Consider the following 25,372-nt stretch of genomic DNA (forward strand, 5'->3'; position numbering starts at 1 on the left):
CTTAAACACTTATACGGAAGTTATGCAGTTATTAACTTGCAAGCGTGTTGTATTGGCTACAGTGGTTCTATTATTGTTCTGATAGGGTCACGATCATTGCCTGACGATTGATTGATTGATTTGTCGGGTTTAACGTCCCAAAACCACGCTATGATTATGAGAGACGCCGTAGTGGAGGGCTCCGGAAATTCCGACCACCTGGGGTTCTTTAACGTGCACCCAAATCTGAGCACACGGGCCTACAACATTTCCGCCTCCATCGGAAATGCAGCCGCCGCAGCCGGGATTCGAACCCGCGACCTGCGGGTCAGCAGCCGAGTACCTTAGGCACTAGACCACCGCGGCGGGGCTTGCCTCACGATCATTGGCCTTGTACAAAGTCTACCTCGATCAGTCAATATCTCTACATACGCTGATGATATATGTATCTGGGCTTCAGCAGTGACACGACTCCAGGTACGCGCACGGCTCCAAAAAGCAGCGAGAATAACGTCGACGTACCTCCATGCTCGAGGCCTCACAATTTCCACCGAGAAGTGCGCCTTAGTCCCTTTTACCCGCAAGCCCATGATCTGTTATCCTGTTTCTATCGACAACGTGAGCCTTTCTTATATGAGACGTCACCGATTCCTGGGTGTCATTATCGACAGAGATCTCTCGTGGAGTGCTCACATCTCACACTTGAAGAAGAGGCTCAGCTCTATCACACACGTGATGAGATTTCTCGCTGGTAAAACGTGGGGCACATCAGTGTCCTCTATGCTTCAGCTGTACAGAGCGCTCTTCTTGGGATATTCGCGGTATAGCACACCCGTGCTTTCCAACGCCGGAAAAACTAACATCAGTCTCCCGCAAAGCATTCAAGGCCAAGTCCTCCGCACATGCTTGGGGCTACCTCGGTGCGCTAATACGTTAGCAACAATTGGTATCGCTAAGGACCATCCGATCACGACATATATAACTGTTGACACACTCCGGACACATATCCGTCACATATCCAGAGTGCCTAACCACCATCTTGCTAGCTTGCCACTAGAAAGACCAAAGGCAGCGTTTTCCAAAGTTGTTGCGGCTAACCAGAATTCCATCTCGTGGAGATTCTCGCCCGCAACCATACCACTATCTCCAGAGTGGTGCATGAAAATACCGACGGTGCACCTTGAAGTGCCGGGGATATCTAAAAAGGCAAGCCTGTCATCTGCAGCCCTCAAGCAGATCTCACTGGACCTTTTGCATTTGTCATATGCTAACCGAATTTATGTTTACACGGACGGTTCGGTCTCGGGAAGTTCGACAGGTGCCTTTGTCATACCATCTCAATCAATCACCGTCAATTTCAAGACATCACACGTCACGACATCTACGGGATCCGAGCTCGCCGCTCTTCGAGCCGCTGTGGAGTTTGTTACGCAAGAATCCCCTAGTAGATGGGCCATTTTCTGTGACTCCAAGGCAGCCTTTCAATGCGTGCGAAGTCTACGACGTGGAAACTACCCCCAGATGGTGTATCGTATTCATGAAATTTGTCATCGCACTGCTGATCAAGGACACGACACTGTTTTACAATGGTTGCCGGGCCACTGTAGCATCAGTGGTAACCACCTCGCCGACGACGCTGCCCGATGTACCCACGATGGAGCGCCCACACTGTTAATACCCTTGTCAAGAGTAGACGTAGAGAACTTCGTCACATCGCGCATAATGCCACGCTTGCGCACTGGAATTCTCCACCCAACTCCAATCAACGCCCTAAAAATCTGAAGTCATTACTCCAGAAACAACTGCCATCCAAGATTTATCGACGTGACGCTACAATGCTGTGCCGACTGTAGACTGGGGTAGCGTTTACTAAGTCATTCAACCATCGCATTGGCATGGCGGATTCATGCATGTGTGAAAGCTGAAACTGTATAGAGACTATTGAACATCTCTTGTGCCACTGTGCCCAATTTGATGAAGATCGCTGGACTCTCCAGTGTGCCTTGAATAGACTCGATGACCGGCCATTTAATGAAGCAAAGATCTTAGGAGCGTGGTCGCGCAGCACATCAGCACAGAAAGCCACACGAGCGCTCCTGAGATACCTGACAGACTTCATTGAAGGACCGCCTGTGAAACTCGGCATTGTGTGTGCGATGTGACATGTGTCTATCCTCTCTCTCTTTTACTCCCCTCTCCCCCTCCCCAAGTGTAGGGTAGCAAACTGGACACATAGTCTAGTTAACCTCCCTACCTTTCCTACATTCCTTCTCTCTCTCTCTCTCTCTGATAGGGTAATATGTGAGTTCTACCCAAATATTTTGATACTCAGCGACAACTTCTCTTAAAAACAGTGTGAAAGCTACTAAAGAAAAACACAAATGCCTGCTATCACGCCAAAAATAGTGCCTATTAGGATGATAATCTTCTAATTTGTGCTACTGAAATGCTGTTTTATTTATTATTATGATAGGAATTATATGGAGACTCTCGGCTTCATTTTGCGGCCACCTTCGGCGTGATTCAGCATGTATATATATATATATATATATATATATATATATATATATATATATATATATATATATATATATATATATATTGTTATGGCGTTTATTAGCCGGCACACAGCGAGTCTACACAATGGCGACAGTAACGGCCAAAACACGGGGTCTCCGCGCGAGCGGCGTTCTCTTTGGGCAGACCCACTAGAAAGCACATAAGAGTTCGACCCACTTCAGTGTTCGGCGGCTTCTGTACAATTACCCCGGGGTCGAAGAGGAAGCCGCCTGGCGACCTAACAGCTTGTCACTCCGAGCGGGTCATAGTAAGCCTTCAGACGCTCCACGTTGACTATGTCGCGCCCGCGGCGGCGCATGTCCGAAGATTGTTCAATTGGCTCGATAAGATAGTTGACCGGAGATGTGCGCTCGATCACACGGTAGGGACCTTCATATTTCGGGAGTAGTTTGGAAGAAAGGCCAGCTACAGAGGTCGGGATTGAGAGCCATACAAGGGAACCAGGAAGGAAGGTGGGCTCAGAAGTGGCGGAGCCATCACGAATACTCTTCTGCCGCTCTTGCTCATGCGTCGTAAAAGTCTTGGCAAGCTCGCGACACTCTTCAGCAAGCCTGGCGGTCTCGGAAATAGGTGTACACTCAGATGGATCCGGCGTGTACGGGAGTATCGTGTCGATGGTGTGTGACGGGTGCCTTCCGTACAGCAAAAAGAAAGGTGAAAAACCAGTCGTGCTCTGAGGGGCGGTGTTGTAGGCGTAAGTGACGAAGGGCAGTATGGTATCCCAATTCGTGTGGTTGGCGGCGACGTACATCGACAGCATGTCGCCGAGGGTGCGGTTAAAGCGTTCGGTCAGACCATTCGTCTGCGGGTGGTAAGCAGTAGTTTTGCGGTGGACAGAATGGCACTCAGTGAGAATGGCATCGACGACTTCTGACAAGAAGACACGGCCTCGATCGCTGAGAAGCTCCTGGGGTGGACCGTGGCGCAATATAAATCGATGTAGTAGGAAGGACGCAACATCACGCGCAGTAGCCGCAGGGAGAGCGGCGGTTTCGGCGTATCGCGTTAAATGATCTACGGCGACGATGGCCCAGCGGTTGCCAGTGGACGTCAGAGGAAGTGGTCCGTACAAATCGATACCTATGCGCCCAAACGGACGGTCAGGGCAAGGTAGCGGTTGCAGACCGGCTGGTGACATGTGTGCGGACGGTTTGCGGCGTTGGCAAGCGAGACAGGAGCGAATGAACTGCTGGACGTAGCGGTACATCCCGCGCCAGAAGTAGCGTTGTCTAATGCGATGGTAGGTTTTGAATACCCCAGAGTGCGCGCACTGTGGATCAGAATGGAAGGATTCACATATCTCCGACCGCAGACTGCGGGGTATCACGAGTAGCCACTGCCGGCCATCGGCGTCGTAATTGCGTCGGTGTAGGAGGCCGTCACGAATGGCGAAATGGTGAGCTCGACGACGCAAGGCACGCGTGGATGGCGTTGCGGACGGATCAGAGAGCAAGTCGATCAGTTGGGCGATCCAATTATCCTTTCGCTGTTCGGTAGCGATGATGTCAACATCAATGGCAGAAACAACAACCGAGGATACTGAGCAGAGCACGTTAGCTTCAGGCAGAGGGGAGCGCGAGAGGGCGTCGGCGTCAGCATGCTGGCGTCCGTTGCGGTAGAGGACGCGGATGTCGTAGTCTTGTAAGCGAAGAGCCCAACGGGCGAGGCGGCCTGAGGGATCCTTCAATGATGACAGCCAGCATAGTGCATGATGGTCAGTGACGACATCGAATGGGCGACCATACAAATAAGGTCGAAACTTTGTAAGAGCCCAGACGATCGCCAGGCACTCTTTTTCTGTGACGGTGTAGTTTGTCTGGCTCTTGTGAGCGTACGGCTTGCATATGCCACAACATAATCAGGGAACCCGGGTTTGCGCTGCGCCAGGACAGCGCCGAGGCCTACACCACTGGCGTCCGTGTGCACTTCTGTTGGGGCCGTAGGGTCATAGTGGCGGAGAATGGGAGGAGACGTCAACAAGTGGCGGAGCTTCAAGAACGCGTTGTCGCACTCTGACGACCACGAATTGAGGGGCCCGTTACTTCCGAGGAGCTTCGTCAGCGGTGATATAATCGTGGCGAAGTTTCGTATAAAGCGTCGGAAGTATGAGCACAGGCCCACGAAACTACGCAGTTCTTTGACGGACGCAGGTTTTGGGAATTCGGCCACGGCCCGAAGCTTGGCTGGGTCAGGAAGAATGCCATCCTTGGACACGACGTACCCTAGGATGGTGAGTTGGCGTGCTGCAAAGCGGCACTTCTTGAGATTTAGTTGCAAGCCGGCATTGCTCACACGTGCGAAAACTTCTTTTAGACGTTGGAGATGGCTGGAGAAATCTGGAGCGAAGACAACAACGTCATCGAGGTAACACAAGCACGTGTGCCATTTCAAGTTGCGCAGTACCGTGTCCATCATGCGCTCAAATGTCGCAGGTGCATTACACTGACCAAACGGCATGACGTTGAATTCGTACAAGCCGTCGGGTGTGATGAAGGCAGTCTTCGGTCGAGCGTCATCAGCCAGGAGTACTTGCCAGTACCCCGAGCGCAGATCGAGAGAAGAAAAAAATTGGGCTCCGTGAAGGCTGTCAATTGCGTCGTCGATGCGCGGCAGTGGGTAGACGTCCTTGCGAGTGATCTTATTGAGCCGTCTGTAGTCCACACAGAACCGCACAGAACCATCTTTCTTCGCAACAAGAACAACAGGAGACGCTCATGGACTGTCCGAGGGCCGAATGACGTCGCGTCGGAGCATATCGTCAACCTGCACGTTAATTTGCCGGCGTTCAGCAGGCGACACGCGGTATGGACGTTGCCGTAATGGTGGATGGGCACCAGTGTCAATACGATGCGTAACAGTGGACGCGCGACCGAGAGAACTTCGCCCGACATCGAAAGAAGAACGGAAGTCTTGCAACAGGTCTAGAAGCTGGGAACGCTGCACTGACGTAAGGTTGTCATCAATGAATGGGCCAAATACATCAGGGAGATGATGGGTCAGAAGTAGAAACAGCACTGATGGTACGTGAATCGGGACAACGCGAGTCTTCGGGTACGTCTAGGACTTGTGCGTCGTCGACTGCTTCCACTCTGCCGAGACATTCCCCTTGAACCAAGGTAACAGTGTACGGGGATGGGTTGGTCACAAAAATAGCGGCGTTGCCTTGGGTGATTTGCACGGTCGCGAAAGGTACTAGCAACCCTTTCCTCCTAGAAGCACGGTAGGATGGCGAAACAAGTGCAATTGTGTCGGAGAGACCGGTGCAGTAGACCGATACGCCCATCGTCGAGCTTGGAGGCACTATAGTATCGTCTTTCACAAGAATCTTGTTCAGTGTCGAGGGACCGTCTTCTGGCGTCAAATGCGAGAAGGGCGAGAGTTCAATTTCGGCGGCGGCACAATGAATGACGGCGTCATTGCGGGAGAGAAAATCCCATCCCAAGATGACGTCATGAGAGCATGCAGGAATGATGATGAATTGGGCGACATACAGAACGTCCTGAACGACAACGCGAGCTGTGCAGCCTGCTGTAGGATTAATACGATGTGAGCTAGCGGTACGAAGGGACAGTCCAGAAATCGGCGTCGTCACTTTTCGAAGCAAGCGGCAAAGGTTTTCGCTCATAACTGATACCGCAGCTCCAGTGTCAATAAGAGCAGATGCAGGAACACCGTCCACAAGCACGTCAATGACATTAGATGGGCGGCTCTGAGGGCTTTCACAATGCGATAGCGTCGCAGTCCTTGCCTCTGGGACTGCGACGACTAGTTTTCCCGCTCATGAGCAGAAGAACTTGGCCGCATGGGGGACAGAGACCGACGTCGTGGAGACGGCGACCTTCGAGCAGACGGACCTGGGCGAGACGACAGTGGCACAGACGGCAGTTCCTCGTTATACGAACGGCTAAGGTGGCCAGCAACAGGAGAAGTGGGAGCCGGCTGTAGTCGAGAGCAATAACGGGCTACGTGACCGGCGTAACCGCAAGCAAAGCAGATGGGCCGGTTGTCGGGTGTGCGCCATCGGTTTGCCGGGGTGGGTCTCGCCCGGGACGGTGTCTGGAAAGGCTGCATGGTGGGCTGAAAATGAGGCTGAGGGGTTGCGCCAACATATGCAGCCGGCATACCCGCTGCAAAGGACGGAGGTCGTGCGGCAGCTTCGGCGTAAGTCACTGGTGCAGGCGCTTGAACGACTGGAGGCGGCCTTGCGACCACTTGGGCGTAACTTGGGGGTGCAGGGGCCGGAAGTTGTTGTGGGTGGTACGCAGGCATGACCTCCGCTATTTCCTGCTCAATCGCTCGGCGGATGGGTGGAAGAATGGTAGTGGCCGATTGTTGAGCAGCCGGTGGGTGGGCAAAGGGCAGGAGAGAGAACTGCCGCGCGATTTCCTCACGTATGAAGGACTTGAGATCTGCCAGCAGTGCCACCTGATCACAGCTCGCTTCCAAGCCTGCAAGCCCTGCATCTCGTGGTGTGGAGCGACGGGTCATCGAACGCTGCCGGCGGAGCTCCTCGTAGCTCTGGCACAGCGTGATGACCTCAGCTACTGTGCCTGGGTTTTTGGCAAGCAGCATCGTGAAGGCATCATCGTCAATGCCCTTCATGACGTTCCGGATCTTGTCTGATTCGGACATGCTGTCGTTCGACTTCTTGCACAAGTCCAGGACATCTTCAATGTAACTGGTGAATGACTCACCGGCCTGCTGAGCGCGTTCGCGTAAGCGCTGTTCCGCTTGCAGCTTGCGAACGGCAGGGCGGCCAAAAACGTTGGTGATAGCAGTCTTGAAACCGGACCAGGTTGCAAACTCGGACGCGTGGTTGGTGTACCACAAACTTGCAACGCCCGCAAGGTAGAACACCAAGTTTGTCAACTTGCCGTCCTCGTCCCATTTGTTGGGGACGCTCACGCGCTCGTAAATGGCGAGCCAGTCCTCCACGTCAGTGCCATCGGCGCCCGTGAAGATGGGTGGATCGCGGATCCTGGGGACACCGGGACATGGGGGTGGCATGGGAGGAGGCGTTTGCTGAGAGGCGTCGTGGGACATGGTAGATTGCAGCGTACGTGAGCGTAGTTCCAAGGGCATCGAAGGGGATCGTAGCACTCTCCACCAATTTGTTATGGCGTTTATTAGCCGGCACACAGCGAGTCTACACAATGGCGACAGTAACGGCCAAAACACGGGGTCTCCGCGCGAGCGGCGTTCTCTTTGGGCAGACCCACTAGAAAGCACATAAGAGTTCGACCCACTTCAGTGTTCGGCGGCTTCTGTACAATATATATATATATATATATATATATATATATATATATATATATATATATATATATATATATATATATATATATATATATATATATATATATATATATATATATACCGGGTGTTCAAAATTAAGCTTTATGATTTTTTTAAAATTAGGCGCTCGAAGGCACGTGAGAACCACTTGTGCAAATAAGTTAAGCGGCCAGGGGGACAGAAAGTTAGATGATAATTATCGCTGTCAGCAGCCCAATTAACTAAAATTTAATAATTAACTTTTTACTGGCTGCGGTAAGTTGGCATGTTTATATTGAAAAAATGTAGGCAGTGGTGTTTGTACACAGTTTCAGTTGGAAGATTTTTTCTAGCACGCCTGTGTTCCGAGATATCCGGCTCCAAAGTTTAATTGTCTTTCGCACGATTACGCATGCAAGAGGGTGAGGGTCCGCGCAAAGCTCCTCCCTAAAGTGACGCATCTGTTGCGTGTGGTGTTTAGTGTGTGAAGAGGGTGGAAGCGTAGGCATAGGTGATAGCAATTACCCTTGCCCTCTTCGGCCGGCGAAATCAAAATGTGACAGCGCGGTGCGCCATGAGCCTTACGCATGATCCTGATGAACGCGATAACAGGAGACCATTTTTCGCGACGTTTTTTCGTGACTTTAGATCACACTGAGACATCTTCTTGTGAACGCGTTAGCAGGACCGTCCTGCACTAGGGTGCCTCCGGTTAGAGCACAGCGTCTCTGCATTGAAGGTCTACCAAGGAAATCCACGTGGAGTCCTTTCGAGCTAATATGGCTGCTTCTGGCGTGAGGTATTCTACCAAAGTAAAAGTAGACGTGGTGCTTGCAATGGCTGAAATGAATGGCAACGCTTCGTTAGCAATGGAGCTTTACGCGTCTCGCCACCCACACCGTCCCCTTCCAACAAGGCCCACTTTCACAAACCTGTTTCGACGCTTCTGCACAACAGGCTCTGTCCACCTTCCGAGACGGACCAGGAAGGCAATCGTCGATGAAGACTTTGAAATCGACGTTGTCGCGTGCGTAACCTCGATGCCAGAGCTCAGCATCCGACAGATTGCCGATCAGTGCGGTCGCAGCATCGGAACAGTCACAAATGTTTTAAGAAAGCACAAGTTCCATCCATATCACGTTTACCTTCATCAGGACCTAAATGAGGCGGACTTTGAAAGGCGAGTTGACTTCTGCAATTGGGGCCTCATCAAAACTGATCAAGAAAATGACTTTTTGCACAGAATAATTTGGACTGATGAAGCTCGGTTTTGCCGAAATGGAAGTGTTAATCTTCACAACGCCCATTATTGGGCACAAGAAAACCCACACTGGCTGAGGCAGCACAAGCATCAAGTTCGCTGGAGTGTGAATGTGTGGTGCGGCATACTCGGGGACAGGATCATCGGACCTCACTTTTTTGAGGACAACTTGAACGGAAAGATGTACACAGAAGAAATATTAGGTGTTGTCATTGATGATCTTGTCTGCAGTCTTTCCCTGAATGACCTGCGCCAAGTATGGTTTCAGCACGATGGAGCACCACCACATTTTTCTACCAGGGCGAAGAACTGGTTGGACAGACGTTTTCCACAACAGTGGATTGGGCGCGCAGGAGCGATGTTTTGGCCACCAAGATCACCTGACCTTTCTCCGCTCGACTTTTTCCTTTGGGGCTACGTTAAAGATCGAGTTTACGTAACAGAGCCCAGCGATGTTAATGACATGAAGGACAGGATAACATCTGCCTGTGCGAGTATTCCTGCAGAAGTACTGCGCCGAGTCATCGAGTCGACGCGACAGCGGTTCATGCTTTGCGTTGCTGCCGAAGGCAGGCATTTTGAACACTTTTTGGGGCATTGACGTCTTGAGAGGTGAAGAGTTTCGATGAGATTTGTGCATGACCGAAATATGCTTATGTAGCAGCAGGAAATATGCGTTAGCAAGGATAAAACTGTTTCAGTTATTATTGGTGGAGTTGTTGCTCTTGTTTCAATAAAAGTTACAGTACTCGGACATCAGCAGTCACGCTATTCGCGTAGCCCAGGCAACGACCACGCATGCTTCTCTAGTGATTATTACGCACGCGCACTGGCATCCAGATTCTCCGCTCGCACCATTATCTCGGCATGGTATCTGCCACTATCGTTAGAGGCTCTGCAGTTGCGTGTTACGACACTGGTTGCAAGCGTTCTTCGATTTTTGATTTCGACGGCCGAAGAGGGCAAGGGTAATTGCTATCACCTATGCCTACGCTTCCACCCTCTTCACACACTAAACACCACACGCAACAGATGCGTCACTTTAGGGAGGAGCTTTGCGCGGACCCTCACCCTCTTGCATGCGTAATCGTGCGAAAGACAATTAAACTTTGGAGCCGGATATCTCGGAACACAGGCGTGCTAGAAAAAATCTTCCAACTGAAACTGTGTACAAACACCACTGCCTACATTTTTTCAATATAAACATGCCAACTTACCGCAGCCAGTAAAAAGTTAATTATTAAATTTTAGTTAATTGGGCTGCTGACAGCGATAATTATCATCTAACTTTCTGTCCCCCTGGCCGCTTAACTTATTTGCACAAGTGGTTCTCACGTGCCTTCGAGCGCCTAATTTTAAAAAAATCATAAAGCTTAATTTTGAACACCCGGTATATATTGCCACGTTCCATTTCCTAAGTTTTCGTCATCGTCCCAAAACACCACACGATTCTCAGCGCAAACCGCGCCTGCAGTTTTCGAGAAGGTTCCGGACTGTAGTAGATCATTTCGATAAGATCACGCCCACTGCGCGAACGGTACAGATTGCTCTGGAACCTACGCCACCGCCAGCGATAACACTAGAACATTCGATGGCAAGAGTATAAATGTCGACGCGCTTCGCCACTTGTCAGTTGTTGAACGAAGGCCAGCGCTCCGTTCGCCGCTATCAGTCCGAGACTGCTATCTGTGCAAGACTGCTGCTGTAATTGGACTTTCCGTTTACTGGGCACAGGTTCGCCCAAATAAACAGTTAAATCCGAAGACGAAGTCTCCTGTCTTCGGCCACGTCACGACCCCGTGACTTCTGGTGGAGGTGCTGCTTCGTTCATGTACCGGACGCCCCCGTCAAGCCGTGCACCCAGCCCACGTCGCGGAGAAGACACCGACGCCAACCAAGAGCAGCGAACAAGCCGCCGACAGCAAGGTCTCCCACCGGAGTACGGGCTTCTACAAGACAAGGCGCCGAAAGCCAAGGCCATGACCTCTACTGCAGCGACTATGACAACCGGAGCGTCCCAGCCCGCGATCGTCATTCATCAACCCAGGGAACCACCAACGTTTCATGGGTCATCGTTTGAAGACCCGGAAACCTGGCTAGAAACATACGACCATGTGGCCGCCCTCAACCACTGGGACAACGAAGAAAAGCTCCGTCGTGTGTACTTCTACCTGGAAGACACCGCAAGGACCTGGCTAGAGAATCGGGAGTCCACGCTCCGAACGTGGGATGTCTTCTGCGGCGCATTTCTGCAAACGATTGCGAGCGTCGCTCGCAAAGAGAGGGCCGCTGCCCTACTAGAGACCCGGGTTCAGCTACCAAATGAAAAGGTTGGAATGTTTACCGAGGAGATGACTCGCCTATTTCGTCACGCTGACCCAGACATGCCTGAGGAGAAGAAAGTTGGTTTCCTCATGCGAGGGGTCAAACAGGAGGTCTTCGCGGGACTAATGAAGAATCCACCAAACACCGTCCAAGAATTTGTACCGAGGCGACCACCATCGAAAAAACCCTGGACATGCGCACCAGACAGTATAATCGTCGCCTGACTCCAGAATGCGCTGCTGCTCAAGCCAGTGACTCCGACAACCTGTGTGAAACGATCCGAGCGATCGTGCGGGAAGAGCTGCGCAAACTGTTGCCTTCGGCGCAAGCTCAAGTGGATTCGATCGCCGACATTGTGCGAGAAGAAGTTCGGCAATCGCTTCGAATTCCCCAAACACCGCTTACCGAGCCAGAAACTATGAGCTACGCCGCTGCAGTGCGCCACAACGCTCCTCCCCGTCTGCGCCGAAACGCCGCCCCGTCGCACTTCCGTCGCCAGACACCACCGCCGCCACCACCCCCGCCGACGACCTACCGTTCGCCAGTGGGCCAGCGCAGTGCGCCGAGGAAAACCGACGTTTGGCGCCCCCCTGACCACCGCCCACTGTGCTACCACTGCGGCGAGGCCGGGCACACTTACCGCCGTTGCCAGTACTGACAGATGGGACTGCGTGGCTTCGCCCTCGATGCACCACGTCCGCAGCCAGGAGAACGGCCACGTGACATCGCCGACTACCTGACAGGAACTCAATGGACACCACGAAGTCCTTCCCGTTCGCCGTCGCCCAGCCGCCGCATGTCACCGCACCCCCGGCAGTACTCCGGCCCAACGCGGGGCCGGTCTCCTAACCCGTATCCGGGAAACTAAGGGCAGCAACCGGTGGAGGTGTGGTTGCTGTGCGACGAACTACCGAAGATCCTCCGACGACGACGACGCCGCGACGGAGCTTTCCGAACACAAAGCCAACCAGGCAAAGCCCTGAAGGGCGAAAGCTCACTTACCGAAGGTGGCCGGACGACGCAACATGGAAGCAGCGGAACAAGCCGACGCAGCCGTGACCCGACGCCACACCCTAACTGTAATGCGAGACGGCGAACTAGCGACCTCGACGTTCTTATCGACGGCCACAGTGTGACCGCTCTCGTCGATACTGGAGCTGACTATTCTGTCATCAATAGGTCGTTCGCCGCGAAGTTAAAGAAAGTTAGGACAGCTTGGAAAGGCCCTGAAATCCGCACAGCTGGAGGTCATCTCGTAACGCCTGCAGGAATCTGCACAGCGAGAGTCACCATTAACGGCCGTATTTATCCTACAGACTTCGTAGTCCTACAGCGTTGCTCGAGAGATGTCATCCTTGGCATGGACTTCTTATGCCTCCATGGTGCTTGTCATCAACCTAAAAACAAAGTCGATAACGTTATCCACAGAAGAAGCACTACCGCCGCGCACGCCGTCAGGACACCATGCCTTGAATGTGCTGGAAGAACAAGTCACCATTCCGCCTCGCTCAAGCGTCATTATTTCAGTCGGCGCTCCTAAATCACCTGACTTGGAAAGCGTCGTTGAAGGCAGTCAGCATCTGTTGGTCACCCAAAATATTTGCGTCGCAAGAGGAATTGCAGAGCTGCGGGGAGGCAAAGCAATGGTTATGTTCACGAATTTCAGCAATGAGTACAAACATGTGAACAAAGGAACAACGGTCGCATACATCGAAGAAATCGTCGAAGCCACCAGTGATTTCGCCCTCGCCGATTCTGCGGAACCTGCTCAGAGGAACCAAGCCCCTCCTATAGCTTTCAACGTCAATCCCAGACTTCTGAACCATAAGCAAGAACAGCTCAAGGCCCTGCTCCTGCAATACGAAGATTGCTTTTCGTTTTCATCGAAAATTCGGCAGACCCCAATCACGAAACATCGCATCATAACCGAGGAAAATGCCAGACCACTCCGTCAGAGTCCGTACAGGGTTTCGACGCGAGAACGTGAGGCCATGATTGACAAGTTGATGAAATGCTGCGGGATGACATTATCCAGCCGTCCAAGAGCCCATGGGCATCCCCCATGGTGTTAGTGAAGAAAAAGGATGGGACCCTACGTTTCTGCGTCGATTATCGCCGCCTGAACAAAATCACAAGAAAGGACGTGTATCCTCTCCCACGAATAGACGACGCACTTGATCGGCTCCATAACGCCAAGTACTTTTCGTCAATGGACCTCAAGACTGGCTATTGGCAAATCGAAGTCGACGAAAGAGACCGAAAGAAGACTGCGTTTATAACACCGGACGGCCTCTTCGAGTTTAAGGTGATGCCCTTCGGCCTTTGCTCAGCGCCTGCAACTTTTCAACGCGTTATGGATACAGTACTGGCAGGAGTCAAGTGGCAGACTTGCCTTGTGTACTTGGACGACGTCGTCGTGTTTTCCTCGAGTATCGACGAGCACCTTCGGCGCCTTGAAGCTGTACTTCAAGCCATCAAGACGTCCGGACTCACACTGAAGCCAGAAAAATGCAGATTTGCGTATGAGGAGCTCTTGTTTCTGGGGCACGTTATCAGCAAGTCTGGAGTTCGTCCCGATCCACGGAAAACAGCCGCCATCGCCGACTTCCCGCCGCCCACTGACAAGAAGGCCGTGCGCCGATTTCTGGGCCTGTGCGCCTATTATAGGCGGTTCGTGAAAAACTTCGCCCGCATAGCCGATCCTCTCACTAACCTTACCAAGGCTGACGTGGAATTCAAGTGGGAAACACCACAGGAACACGCTTTCCAGGAGCTTGAACATCGCCTCCAGACGCCTCCGTTACTAGCCCATTTCGACGAATTCGCCGAGACAGAAATACATACTGACGCAAGCAGCGTAGGTCTTGGCGCCGTTCTTGTGCAGAGGGCTGACGGACTTGAAAGGGTTATTAGTTACGCCAGCCGATTGCTATCCAAAGCAGAAACAAATTATTCCACAACAGAAAAGGAGTGCCTCGCCATCATCTGGGCTACGTCGAAATTTCGCCCCTACCTCTACGGCAGGCCCTTCAAAGTTGTGAGCGACCACCACGCCTTGTGTTGGCTAGCCACCTTGAAGGACCCTTCAGATCGCCTCGCACGATGGAGCCTGAGACTTCAAGAATATGACATTACTGTCATTTACATGTCCGGCAAAAAACACTCCGACGCCGACTGTCTCTCTCGTGCGCCTGTGGACCAACCGCTACCCGACGACACGGATGACGACTACTTCTTGGGAACGATAACTACAGACGACTTCGCTGAACGACAGCGGGCCGACCCGGAACTTAAGGCCCTAATAGAATACCTCGAAGGCAGGACCGCCGAAGTCCCGAAGGTATTCAAGCACGCACTTGCGTCGTTCTTCCTACGAAACGGTCTTCTACAAAAGAAAAACTTTTCACCGCTTCGAGCTAAGTACCTCCTTGTGGTGCCTTCAGCTCTGCGACCAGAACTCCTGCAGGCCCTGCACGACGATCCGACGGCAGGGCACCTCGGTGTTTCTCGCACGCTCACGAGGATACAAGAAAGGTACTACTGGCCACGTCTTACCACCGACGTCACTCGTTATGTGAGGACATGCCGGGACTGTCAGCGACGCAAGACACCGCCGACAAGGCCAGCGGGACTTCTGCAGCCAATTGATCCACCTTGCCGACCTTTCCAGCAGATTGCTATGGACCTACTAGGGCCGTTCCCGACGTCGGCTTTCGGAAACAAGTGGATCGTGGTAGCTACCGACTACCTTCCGACTACTTTCCCGCTACGCCGAGAGAAAAGCCCTGCCAAAAGGCAGTGCATCCGAGGTAGCTAAGCTCTTCGTCGAAAATATCGTCCTACATCACGGCGCCCCGGAGGTCCTTATCACCGACAGAGGAACGGCATTCACTGCCGACTTAACTCAAGCGATCTTGGCATACAGCCAAACAAACCACCGCCGGACGACAGCGTACCACCCACAGACCAATGGCCTCACTGAGTGGCTTAACAGGACGATCGCCGACATGCTGTCAATGTACGTCGATGTCGAACACAAGACGTGGGACGCCATTATTCCGTATGTGACCTTCGCATACAACACGGCGGTGCAGGAGACGACGCAGATATCTCCATACAAATTGGTCTACGGAAGGAGCCCGGCAACGACGCTCGATGCCATGTTACCCAACGTCACCGACGAAGAAAGCCTCGATGTGAGTGAGTACCTTCAACGTGCCGAAGAAGCCTGACAACTTGCGCGTCTCCGTATCAAGAATCAACAGACGAGAGGCAGCCACCGTTACAGACGACGCTTCGTGGAATACCAGCCCGGTGAACGTGTTTGGGTGTGGACGCCGATACGCCGACGTGGAGTAAGTGAAAAGCTTCTGCGACGCTACTTCGGACCGTACAGGGTGGTTCGACGTCTCGGCCCACTTGATTACGATGTTGTCCCTGACGGCATCACGAACTCTCAACGACGCCGATCGCGACCTGAAGTCGAGCATGTCGCGCGCCTCAAGCCGTTTCATGCGCGTTAACAAACTGAAACAGTGTTTTTTTTTGTAATATTGTTTCATCGTAATATATTCATTGTACTTTCTTGCATTATTATTGTACCTTCATCTTTACTTAAAGCATCGGGACGATGCCTTTTTTCAGAGGGGGGGCAATGCCACGTTCCATTTCCTAAGTTTTCGTTATCGTCCCAAAACACCACACGATTCTCAGCGCAAACCGCGCCTGCAGTTTTCGAGAAGGTTCCGGACTGTAGTAGATCATTTCGATAAGATCACGCCCACTGCGCGAACGGTACAGATTGTTCTGGAACCTACGCCACCGCCAGCAATAACGCTAGAACATTCGATGGCAAGAGTATAAATGCCGACGCGCTTCGCCGCTTGTCAGTTGTTGAACGAAGGCCGACGCTCCGTTCGCCGCTATCAGTCCGAGACTGCTATCTGTGCAAGACTGCTGCTGTAATCGGACTTTCCGTTTACTGGGCACAGGTTCGCCCAAATAAACAGTTAAATCCGAACACGAAGTCTCCTGTCTTCGGCCACATCACGACCCCGTGACAATATATGTATATATATATATATATATAGATATATATATAGATATATATAGAACGAGTTCAGAATAAAGCAAGCTGCTTCATTTCACACAATTTTCAAACAATTACAACTATCAGCGTAACACAAATCAAGCTTGACCTTTTATTGCAACCTTTGTATCGCCACAACCCATGTGAAGCTGTTTTACCAAGATTGTGTAAGGAGTGACAGAAGAAGCGTTTTATTAAATGCGAAGCATTTCTTAGCGAACTTCGGTGACCTTGAACGTATCTATCTATCTATCTATCTATCTATCTATCTATCTATCTATCTATCTATCTATCTATCTATCTATCTATCTATCTATCTATCTATCTATCTATCTATCTATCTATCTATCTATCTATCTATCTATCTATCTATCTATCTATCTATCTATCTATCTATCTATCTATCTATCTATCTATCTATCTATCTATCTATCTATCTATCTATCTATCTATCTATCTATCTATCTATCTATCTATCTATCTATCTATCTATCTATCTATCTATCTATCTATCTATCTATCTATCTATCTATCTATCTATCTATCTATCTATCTATCTATCTATCTATCTATCTATCCGCTTACGTTTGGGCGCTCTCGCGGTCACCCCCTCAACTTAGCGTGAACAAAAATTAGCATGGGAGGGTAAGATGGTTTGACGAATATGACGCGCTGGTCAAAAGATGAATATCACAATCCCGTCGCGTACGTCGTCAAACACTTCCCGCCTGACAGTGGCACATACCCACGATCGGGTATGTGCCGCTGGTATGCGGGTATGTGCCACAGGTGATTGACGCATAGTATCTACCCAGGAATGACGAGAACACACGTGGGCAATTTTAACGGGCGAGCGTTAAGAAATACCCGACATCGGTAGCATCGACCCGATGAATGCAAAGAATAAAGGTCAGGGTCTCAGCTGGAATAGAACCCAGGTATTTTTCGAGTTCTTGGATATACTTTTCAAACAGATGCTAATATTCGTGAAACGTCAATAGTGGCTGCAGTGCTACCTACCCAATTTTATAAACATTAGATATGTACTCTTAAATACAGCCGTCACGCTGGGTTAACGTCAATTGTGGATACTAGTCATGTGCTGAAATTGATTTTTGTAGCAGGGTCCATTGCCAGCATCCTAGCGAGCATCAGCGCTTCATATCAGCTTCTGGTGTTGCTAATACGCATGTTCTAGTTGGCATCATTGCGCAAGTGCAAACAGCTGGTTATATAAACGTCTGCAACTCTTCAACATATATCTACGTGTGCAACATTTGTACATTTATTTCCCGTCATTTCATGACGAGTGGCTCAATAAAAAAATTGCAACACAGTCACCTTCCCTCCACATGCTTCGCACAGCGTCGATTCCCAAGTACGTGGGATCTGCCGATTTTCTTTCTTACTGATTTCACTCTTAGGGGACCTTGGAAGCGGTGAGATTTGTGGCAAAACAATACTGCATGAGTGGACTTGGCTATCGTGAGCTGATGTATTAAATACGAAGCATTTCCCAGTGAACATCGGCGGCTTTGAGCGTATCTATCTAGCCGCGTACGTTTGGGTGCTCTAGTGGTCCCCCCCCCTTAACTTGGAGTATCAGAGGGTAACACGGTTTGACAAATATGACCCACTTGCCAAGACATGAATATAGTCACATTCCCGTCACGTACGTCATCAAACACGTCCCATCAGACAGTAGCACATACCCATGGGCGCGTATCAATCAGGTAAAAAATAATCACAAAGAACAAATGCCAGGGTCCCAGCCGAAATCGAACCAAGGCATTCTGCTTGGCAACAAAGCATTCTACCACAGAGCTACACCAGGCCTCGGAACTACTTTTAAAAAAGACGCTAATTTTCTTTAAACGTCAAAAGTGGTTGCAGTGCTGTCGACACAATTTTATAAACATTGCATATGTACTTTTTTGATAAAGCCATCACGTCGGGTTAACGCCAATTGTGGTTATAGTTGTCATGCGCAGAAGTTGATTCATGTAGCAGGGTCCAGGGCCAGCATCCTCTCGAGAATCAGCGCTTCATATCAGCTTCTGGTGTTGCTAATATGCATGTTCCATTTGACATCGTTGCGCAAGTGCAAACAACTGCTTATAGAAACATCTACAACTCTTCTACATATGTCTGTGCGTGCAACATTTGTACATATATTTAGCGTTATTGCATGACGTGTCGATCAATAAAAAAATTGCAAAATGGCCACATTTCCTTCGCATAACATCGATTCGAAGGTACGCGGGATCTGCCGATTTTTTTTAAAGCTTGGTATCTTTTATGTCAAGTGACATTCAAGGATCCTTGTTTCTGATGCTTCTTCAAGTGTCGGGACAAATGCGTCTGTGCAGTGCTAACATATCTGAAAATGCTGCTCACATCATTCCATCAAGTGTTCGTCTGTGGAGAAATCAGAAAAGTTTGAAAATTCGAGAGCACGGTATAGGTTAGGTTAGGATGTTGTAGGTAGCCCGCGGATCTAGGTATGTTATGGTGGCAGCGTCGTCTGCTCTCTTAAAGAGGTCGTGGACTGTTGTTGTGGCTAGAGTGCGATTTGTTGCAAGCGTTTCTTATATCGCCAAGAGCGTGATACACACACAAAGATTCATGTATTCTAGCTAAATATTTTATTATCGTCTTATTTATGCTAAGAGCTCTCGGTTCCGGCATCTGTGCGACAAGTTTTGCATTGACGTAGCAGTGTAGGTGGTATGGCCATGTGACAACACAAAGATTTAACGCACGTCGGGCTGAGTACATACGCACCAGCAGAACAAACGCGCCGACAGTTGCCGTGGCTGTATGCAGCGGCCGCGAGTGATATAAACTGATGCTTCTCCGGCACGTACGTTGTGGAGGTCCGCAGATCCCTAACGTCGCTACAGATCTGGTGTGACATCAGTACAACTTTCGTTCCCCTTCTTTACCTTCCTATAGAGTTCCGTCAGCATTGGTCGTGCTAGAGACGGGTTTCGATTAGAAGAATTCATGTTGGAGAAAACACTAGAATCATAGACATCTATATAGAATAAATTGCAAAGCAATGAGAGTCCTGCAACGTTTGTTTTGAAGATGCAATGATTTGTGACCAGTACTGAGCGGACTAGGTTGAAAGTGAGCGCGACGGCTATGTGTTCGTTCTGCCTAAATGAGGGGTTTTAACGTGATAGTGCTGGAGAGCTCGTGTCGCGGGAATTCCGCCGTCCACACCGTTGGTTGTGAGCGAAAAATTGAGAAAAAAAGGAAACAAAATAAAGAATAAAAACTTTAGTCCTATTGAGGATTGAACCATGGCCGTTCGCATGGCAAGCCGCTGTTCTACCACAAAGCTACGTTATTACTTACAGCTGCTTCGAGAAAAAAACTCTACATAAATCCCACGTAGTGGAAGGAGTCGTCTCAATGCAATTTGTTTGACAGGTGTCATGACGAAAACGAGCCCATCGGCACATTTGGAAGGTCATCAAAGTACGTCGAAAAAGGCCGTTATAGTGCAGACATCGCCGCCTAAAACACACATGAATTTTCAAACAGCTCTAAAAATGGAACACTATGTCCATCTAGCGGAAAACATATGCCGTTCTAGAGGCGTTGATCAAGTTAACAGCAAACGCCAGATAATGCGCTGTAATCTGTGAGGCATTGTGAGACTCTTTATGGCCTCCAAGACAGCGAGCGTGCGGTGTGTATCTTGGAGGTTGCGCGATTCTTGATTTAGATGAAAAACCTGTATATATCATTAGCGCGCACGCGCGCGCGTGTGTGTTTCTGTGTGCCATTTCTGAGGCATTGAGAAAAACTTGTCTCGACCACAGCAGAGCGCCTTTCTAGAAGAGGGATGTGGCCATACTGCACAGTCACTGCATCACTATAAACAGGTCACACTTGCGCGCACGCGCGTTTGTGTTTGTGTGTGTGTGTGTGTTTTTCTCTCTATGGGTATATGTAACAAAACATACAATAAGAATGAACATAGTGGTTGAAAGGCTCACTAGGGGCCAAATTTTGCTATCGCATTCAACTCTTGAAGGCGAAGCTTAGGGTCCCCCTGTTTTTCGGACTCACCGATGCGGTACTGTATATATGTGTATATGTATATATGTATATATGTATCATAGGTCGGCACTTTGCGGGACTACTCACTCATACTCACTCACCACAATTTTTTCAGCCTTCACCCTCACTCACGTTCATACTCATGTCTACTTCCACTCATAGGCCCTCACTCACGTTCATACTCACGCCTACTCACCCTCATGAGTACTCACTAACGTTCATACTCCCTCCTTGTCACACTCAGAGTACTCACTCACGTTCATATCCATTACTTCTCACACTTAAAGTACTCACTCACATTCATACTCATGCATACTCACACTCACTCCTACTCAACCACGTTCATACTCACTCCTTCTCACACTCAAAGTATTCACTCACGTTTATACTCACTCCTTGTCACACTCAGAGTACTCAATCACGTTCATACTCACTCCTATTCACACTCATGAGTACTCACTCACGTTCAAACTCGCTTCTACTCACAGTGAAAGTACTCATTCGCGTTCATACTCACTCTTACTTATACTCATGAGTACTCCCTCATGTTCATACACACTTATACTCATACTCAGAGTACTCACTCACGTTCATACTCACTCCTACTCACACTCATGAGTACTCACTCACGTTCAAACTTACGCCAACTGACACGCTAGGCCCTCACTCACGTTCATACTCGTGACTACTCACACTGATGAGTACTCACTCATTTCATACTCATGACTACTCACACTTGTGAGTACTCACTCACGTTCACACTCACGCCAGCTATCACTCATAGGCCCTCACTCACGTTCATACTCACGACTGCTCACAGCCACTCACGTTCATACTCATGCCTACTCACACTTATTGTTCATGGCTTACGTTCATACTCACGACTACTCACACTCTTAGAGAAACACGCACTTTATACCCGAAATTCAGAAAAAGAAGATGTACAAATTATCGCACAACTCTTCATCGACGACAGCACAATTGGGGGCTATCTTTAAAGCAGTTAAGCTTATCTGCGAGAATCCTGAGCCACGAAAATGGGGGATATGCACTGATAGCAAACCTGCTCTTCAGCTAATCAGAAATGTGAGATCACCTTACAAAAATGGTGAAATAGCATAATGTATTGCAGAAACTGTGTAATATGACTCATCGCAGGGTCACGACATCGTATCCCAATGGATACCCAGCCACATTAGAATAAAGGGAAATGAAGAGGCTGATAGCCTCGCGAAGAAAGCATTGAAGGAAGGATGGGATTGCGCAATCCCTATGTCTGGGGCAGATATTCGACATTTTATATCGCAAGGAGTGAACCATTGTTCGATGGAGAAGTGGTTTGAGAGCCCTAAATCAAAGGAAACGGTACTTTATGAAGTTGATCCACACAGAAAATTTTTCATAGCTACATACCTCCCACGACACCTAGAGACATTAATCCACCGACTTCGATAGGAAGTAGCATACGCAAACAGCTTCCTGCACAAGATACATCGATCCAACTCACCGGAATGCCATTGGGGTCATGCAGAAGAAAATATTCGCCATATTTGTTTATTTATTCAAAATACCTTACAGACCCCATAGGGCATTGTGTAAGGGGAGCATAAAGGGAATACATACATGAATCGGTACACTTTCCATACAAACAATAGCATGAACTAAATGTCAATTATTATACAAGTCCTAACAGGAATAAGACTGAGAAAATATTAATAATAATTTTAATAGGAATAGAACGGCAATGAACATCAGATGGGTATACGCGTGAGATAATGATTTAAAACAAGCTAAAAAAACAAGCACAAAATGTGAACAGACTTTTCATTATTCAAAAGAAAACATCACTGAATAAAACACAAAAGAACTGAATGGCATGGTTGTATTCAAACCATCAAACAAAATAAGTTTAAGTAAGAGGAAAAAAAAAGCGAGATACTAGTATTGAATAAACGCGTAGGTGCCGATTTTGATATGAATAAAACGTGTAGTTATTCATGTTTATGGGTGAGTAGAAGGTGCCGGAATTTTTTCCAATTGCGTTCTGCAACGATTTCATTTGGAAGGCTGTTCCACATGCGGAAGACACGGGGGAGTGCAGATGAGTTAAAAATGTATGTTTTACCGTATATGCGTGTGAATGAAAGATAATTATTTAGTCTTTTTGATGTGAATGCAGATGTTTGCAATGTCAATGATAATGGCCTTGTTTATTGTACGTATTTATGGAATAATGAAAGGAGGTTTAGATAACTTCGGCTGTTCAAAAGGAAAACTGATAAGTTTTTTTTAAATTTGTGTTATGCTTGCGCTATGGTCGTAGTTTTGTGAGATGAATCTAGCGGCTCTATTCTGGATCGATTCCAGCATGTTAGTTAAATGGCTGTAATGAGGGGACCGAACTTCAGAAGCGAATTCTAGCTGAGGGTGAACAAATGTTACGTAAGCTAAAGCACGTATATTTGTGGGCGTCTTACGTAGATTGCGGCGTATGTCGCCTAAAGATCGTGAGGCGTCACTGCAGATGTTGGTGATGTGGGTAGTCCAAGAAAAGTTAGATGTGAAGGGTACACCTAAATATTTAAAAGAGTCAACACAAGATACGGTATTGCCATTAATAAAGTAAGAAAACTCAGAGTTAGAATGTTTGCGAGAGAAGAACATTACTTTACATTTACTTGAATTAAGGGACATTACCCAACTATTACACCAATTACTGATGAGGTCGAGGTCATTTTGAATTATTACGTGGTCACAAGTACTAGTTATTGCTCGGTAAAGTATACAGTCATCAGCGAAAATGCGCACTTGTGAGGATAAATTACTTGGTAAGTCATTAATATAAATAAGAAAAAGCAGTGGACCGAGAACACTCCCTTGTGGCACACCAGAACAAACGTATGAAAGTGGGGATGAAAAGTCATTAACAATGGTGAATTGCTGCTGGTTAGTAAGAAAGTTCTTTTCTTTTGGAGTGCGTTAAATACGCGAATGAAAGAGAAAAATTAAAGAACAAATGAGCAAGTTTGGACAGACGGCCCCTCACAATAAAGAAACTACTTGGACCATGGCCTGAGATGCATCTCCAGAAAAAGGCAATAATCTTACTGACAGACTTCTTAGTGGAGACCGGACTGGACAAGCGCCTATGACAGACAGCCAGAGATGGGTATATATAAAATGTGGTCATTTATATACTGAGAGTAGAATAGTAAGGTGTGCGTGTAAATAGTTTATGAGTGTGTGAACTGCGCTAAGAAAACTGTGTATTGGCATAATATTTGAACTGGTTTCAGTGTGCTATTGTTTTTTTCTTTTCCGTATTGTTAATTTTTGGGTACCGTTCTGTATTATTATTTTATTTTTCGCTGCAGAACTTTGTGATATGGAGTAGCCAAGGCAATAGGCACCTCAACCTCTCCACAGCAAAACAGTTAAAACAGAACATAACAGAAACACGGACTGCTGGGCGAGTTGGTAATTCATAATAACTGAGGTGCGCAAAATATTGAAGTACAAAAGGAAGACACCTCCAGACAGCACGCCGTGTCCAGGTGTCTCCATTTTGTACTTCAATTTTTCGTGCATCTCAATTAAAACTTATAGTTACTCACTCACCTTCATACTCTCGCCTGCTCAAGATCATAGGCCCTCACTCACCTCCGCACTCACTTAAGAATTCACCTTCATACTTACGCCTACCCATACTCAGGCGCACTCACTCACGTACTTTGACATTCACATACTCATCATCATCACAGCAGGACAAAGGCATCTTCCCTGCTCCGCCAGTCAACTCGGTCCTTTCCTTGCTGTTGCCACTTCATACCCGCAAACTTCCTAATCTCATCTGCCCACCAAACTTTGTCTCCCCTTTTCTCGCTTTCCTTTTCTTGGAATCCACAAAATAACCGGCAGAAAACGAAAGTAATGAACAACAACCTCGAAAGAAAACAGCGCTTCGAGATAGGTGGCAGTGCACTTGAAGTTGGAAAAGGTATATACGTCTACTTAGGACAGGAGCCGAGCCACGAGACTGAAGTAACTAGAAGAAGAAGAGTGGGGTGGGGAAGATTCGGCAAGCATTCTTAGCTCATGTCTGGTAGATTGTCACTATCCTCTCAAGACGAAGGTACATAACAGCTGCATCTTGCTGGTACTTACCTACTGAGCAGAAACCTGGAGGCTTACAAAGAGGGTTCAGCTTAAATTGAGGACGACGCCGAGAGCGATGGAAAGGAAAATAGTGGTTGTAACCTTAAGAGTCAAGAAGACAGCAGAGTGCATCAGGGAACAAAACGGCGTTAAGGATATCATAGTTGAAATCAAGAAGAAGAAATGGACATGGGCCGGGCATGTAGCGCGTAGGCTGGATAACAGCTGGTCATTAAGCATAACTGACCGGATTTCCATAGAAAGCAAACGGGTTAGGGGAGACAGTAAGTTAGGTGGGCAGATGAGATTAGGAAGTTCGCGGGTACATAATGGCAGCAGCAAGCACAGGACCCAGCTGAGTGGCGGATCATGGGAGAGGCCTTTGTCCTGCAGTGGACGTTGTCAGGCCGATTATGAATATTAACATTGAGGTAGCGATACGTGTACTCAGGTTACTCAAGAAACAATCGAGCTGAACGATTGTTGCTTCTTTTAGGGTCGGTAGGCTCCACAAACAGTCAATGACTCAGCGCAATTACGACGCACCTGCACATTCATTTGTGTGCCATGACGCGTAGGAGACGCTGAGACATCGTGTAGTATCTCAGTAATGTGTTACAAGCACTCAAAACGCG

The sequence above is a fragment of the Rhipicephalus microplus genome, chromosome 6, assembly GCF_043290135.1.
Source record: "Rhipicephalus microplus isolate Deutch F79 chromosome 6, USDA_Rmic, whole genome shotgun sequence".
NCBI classification, from domain to species: domain Eukaryota; kingdom Metazoa; phylum Arthropoda; class Arachnida; order Ixodida; family Ixodidae; genus Rhipicephalus; species Rhipicephalus microplus.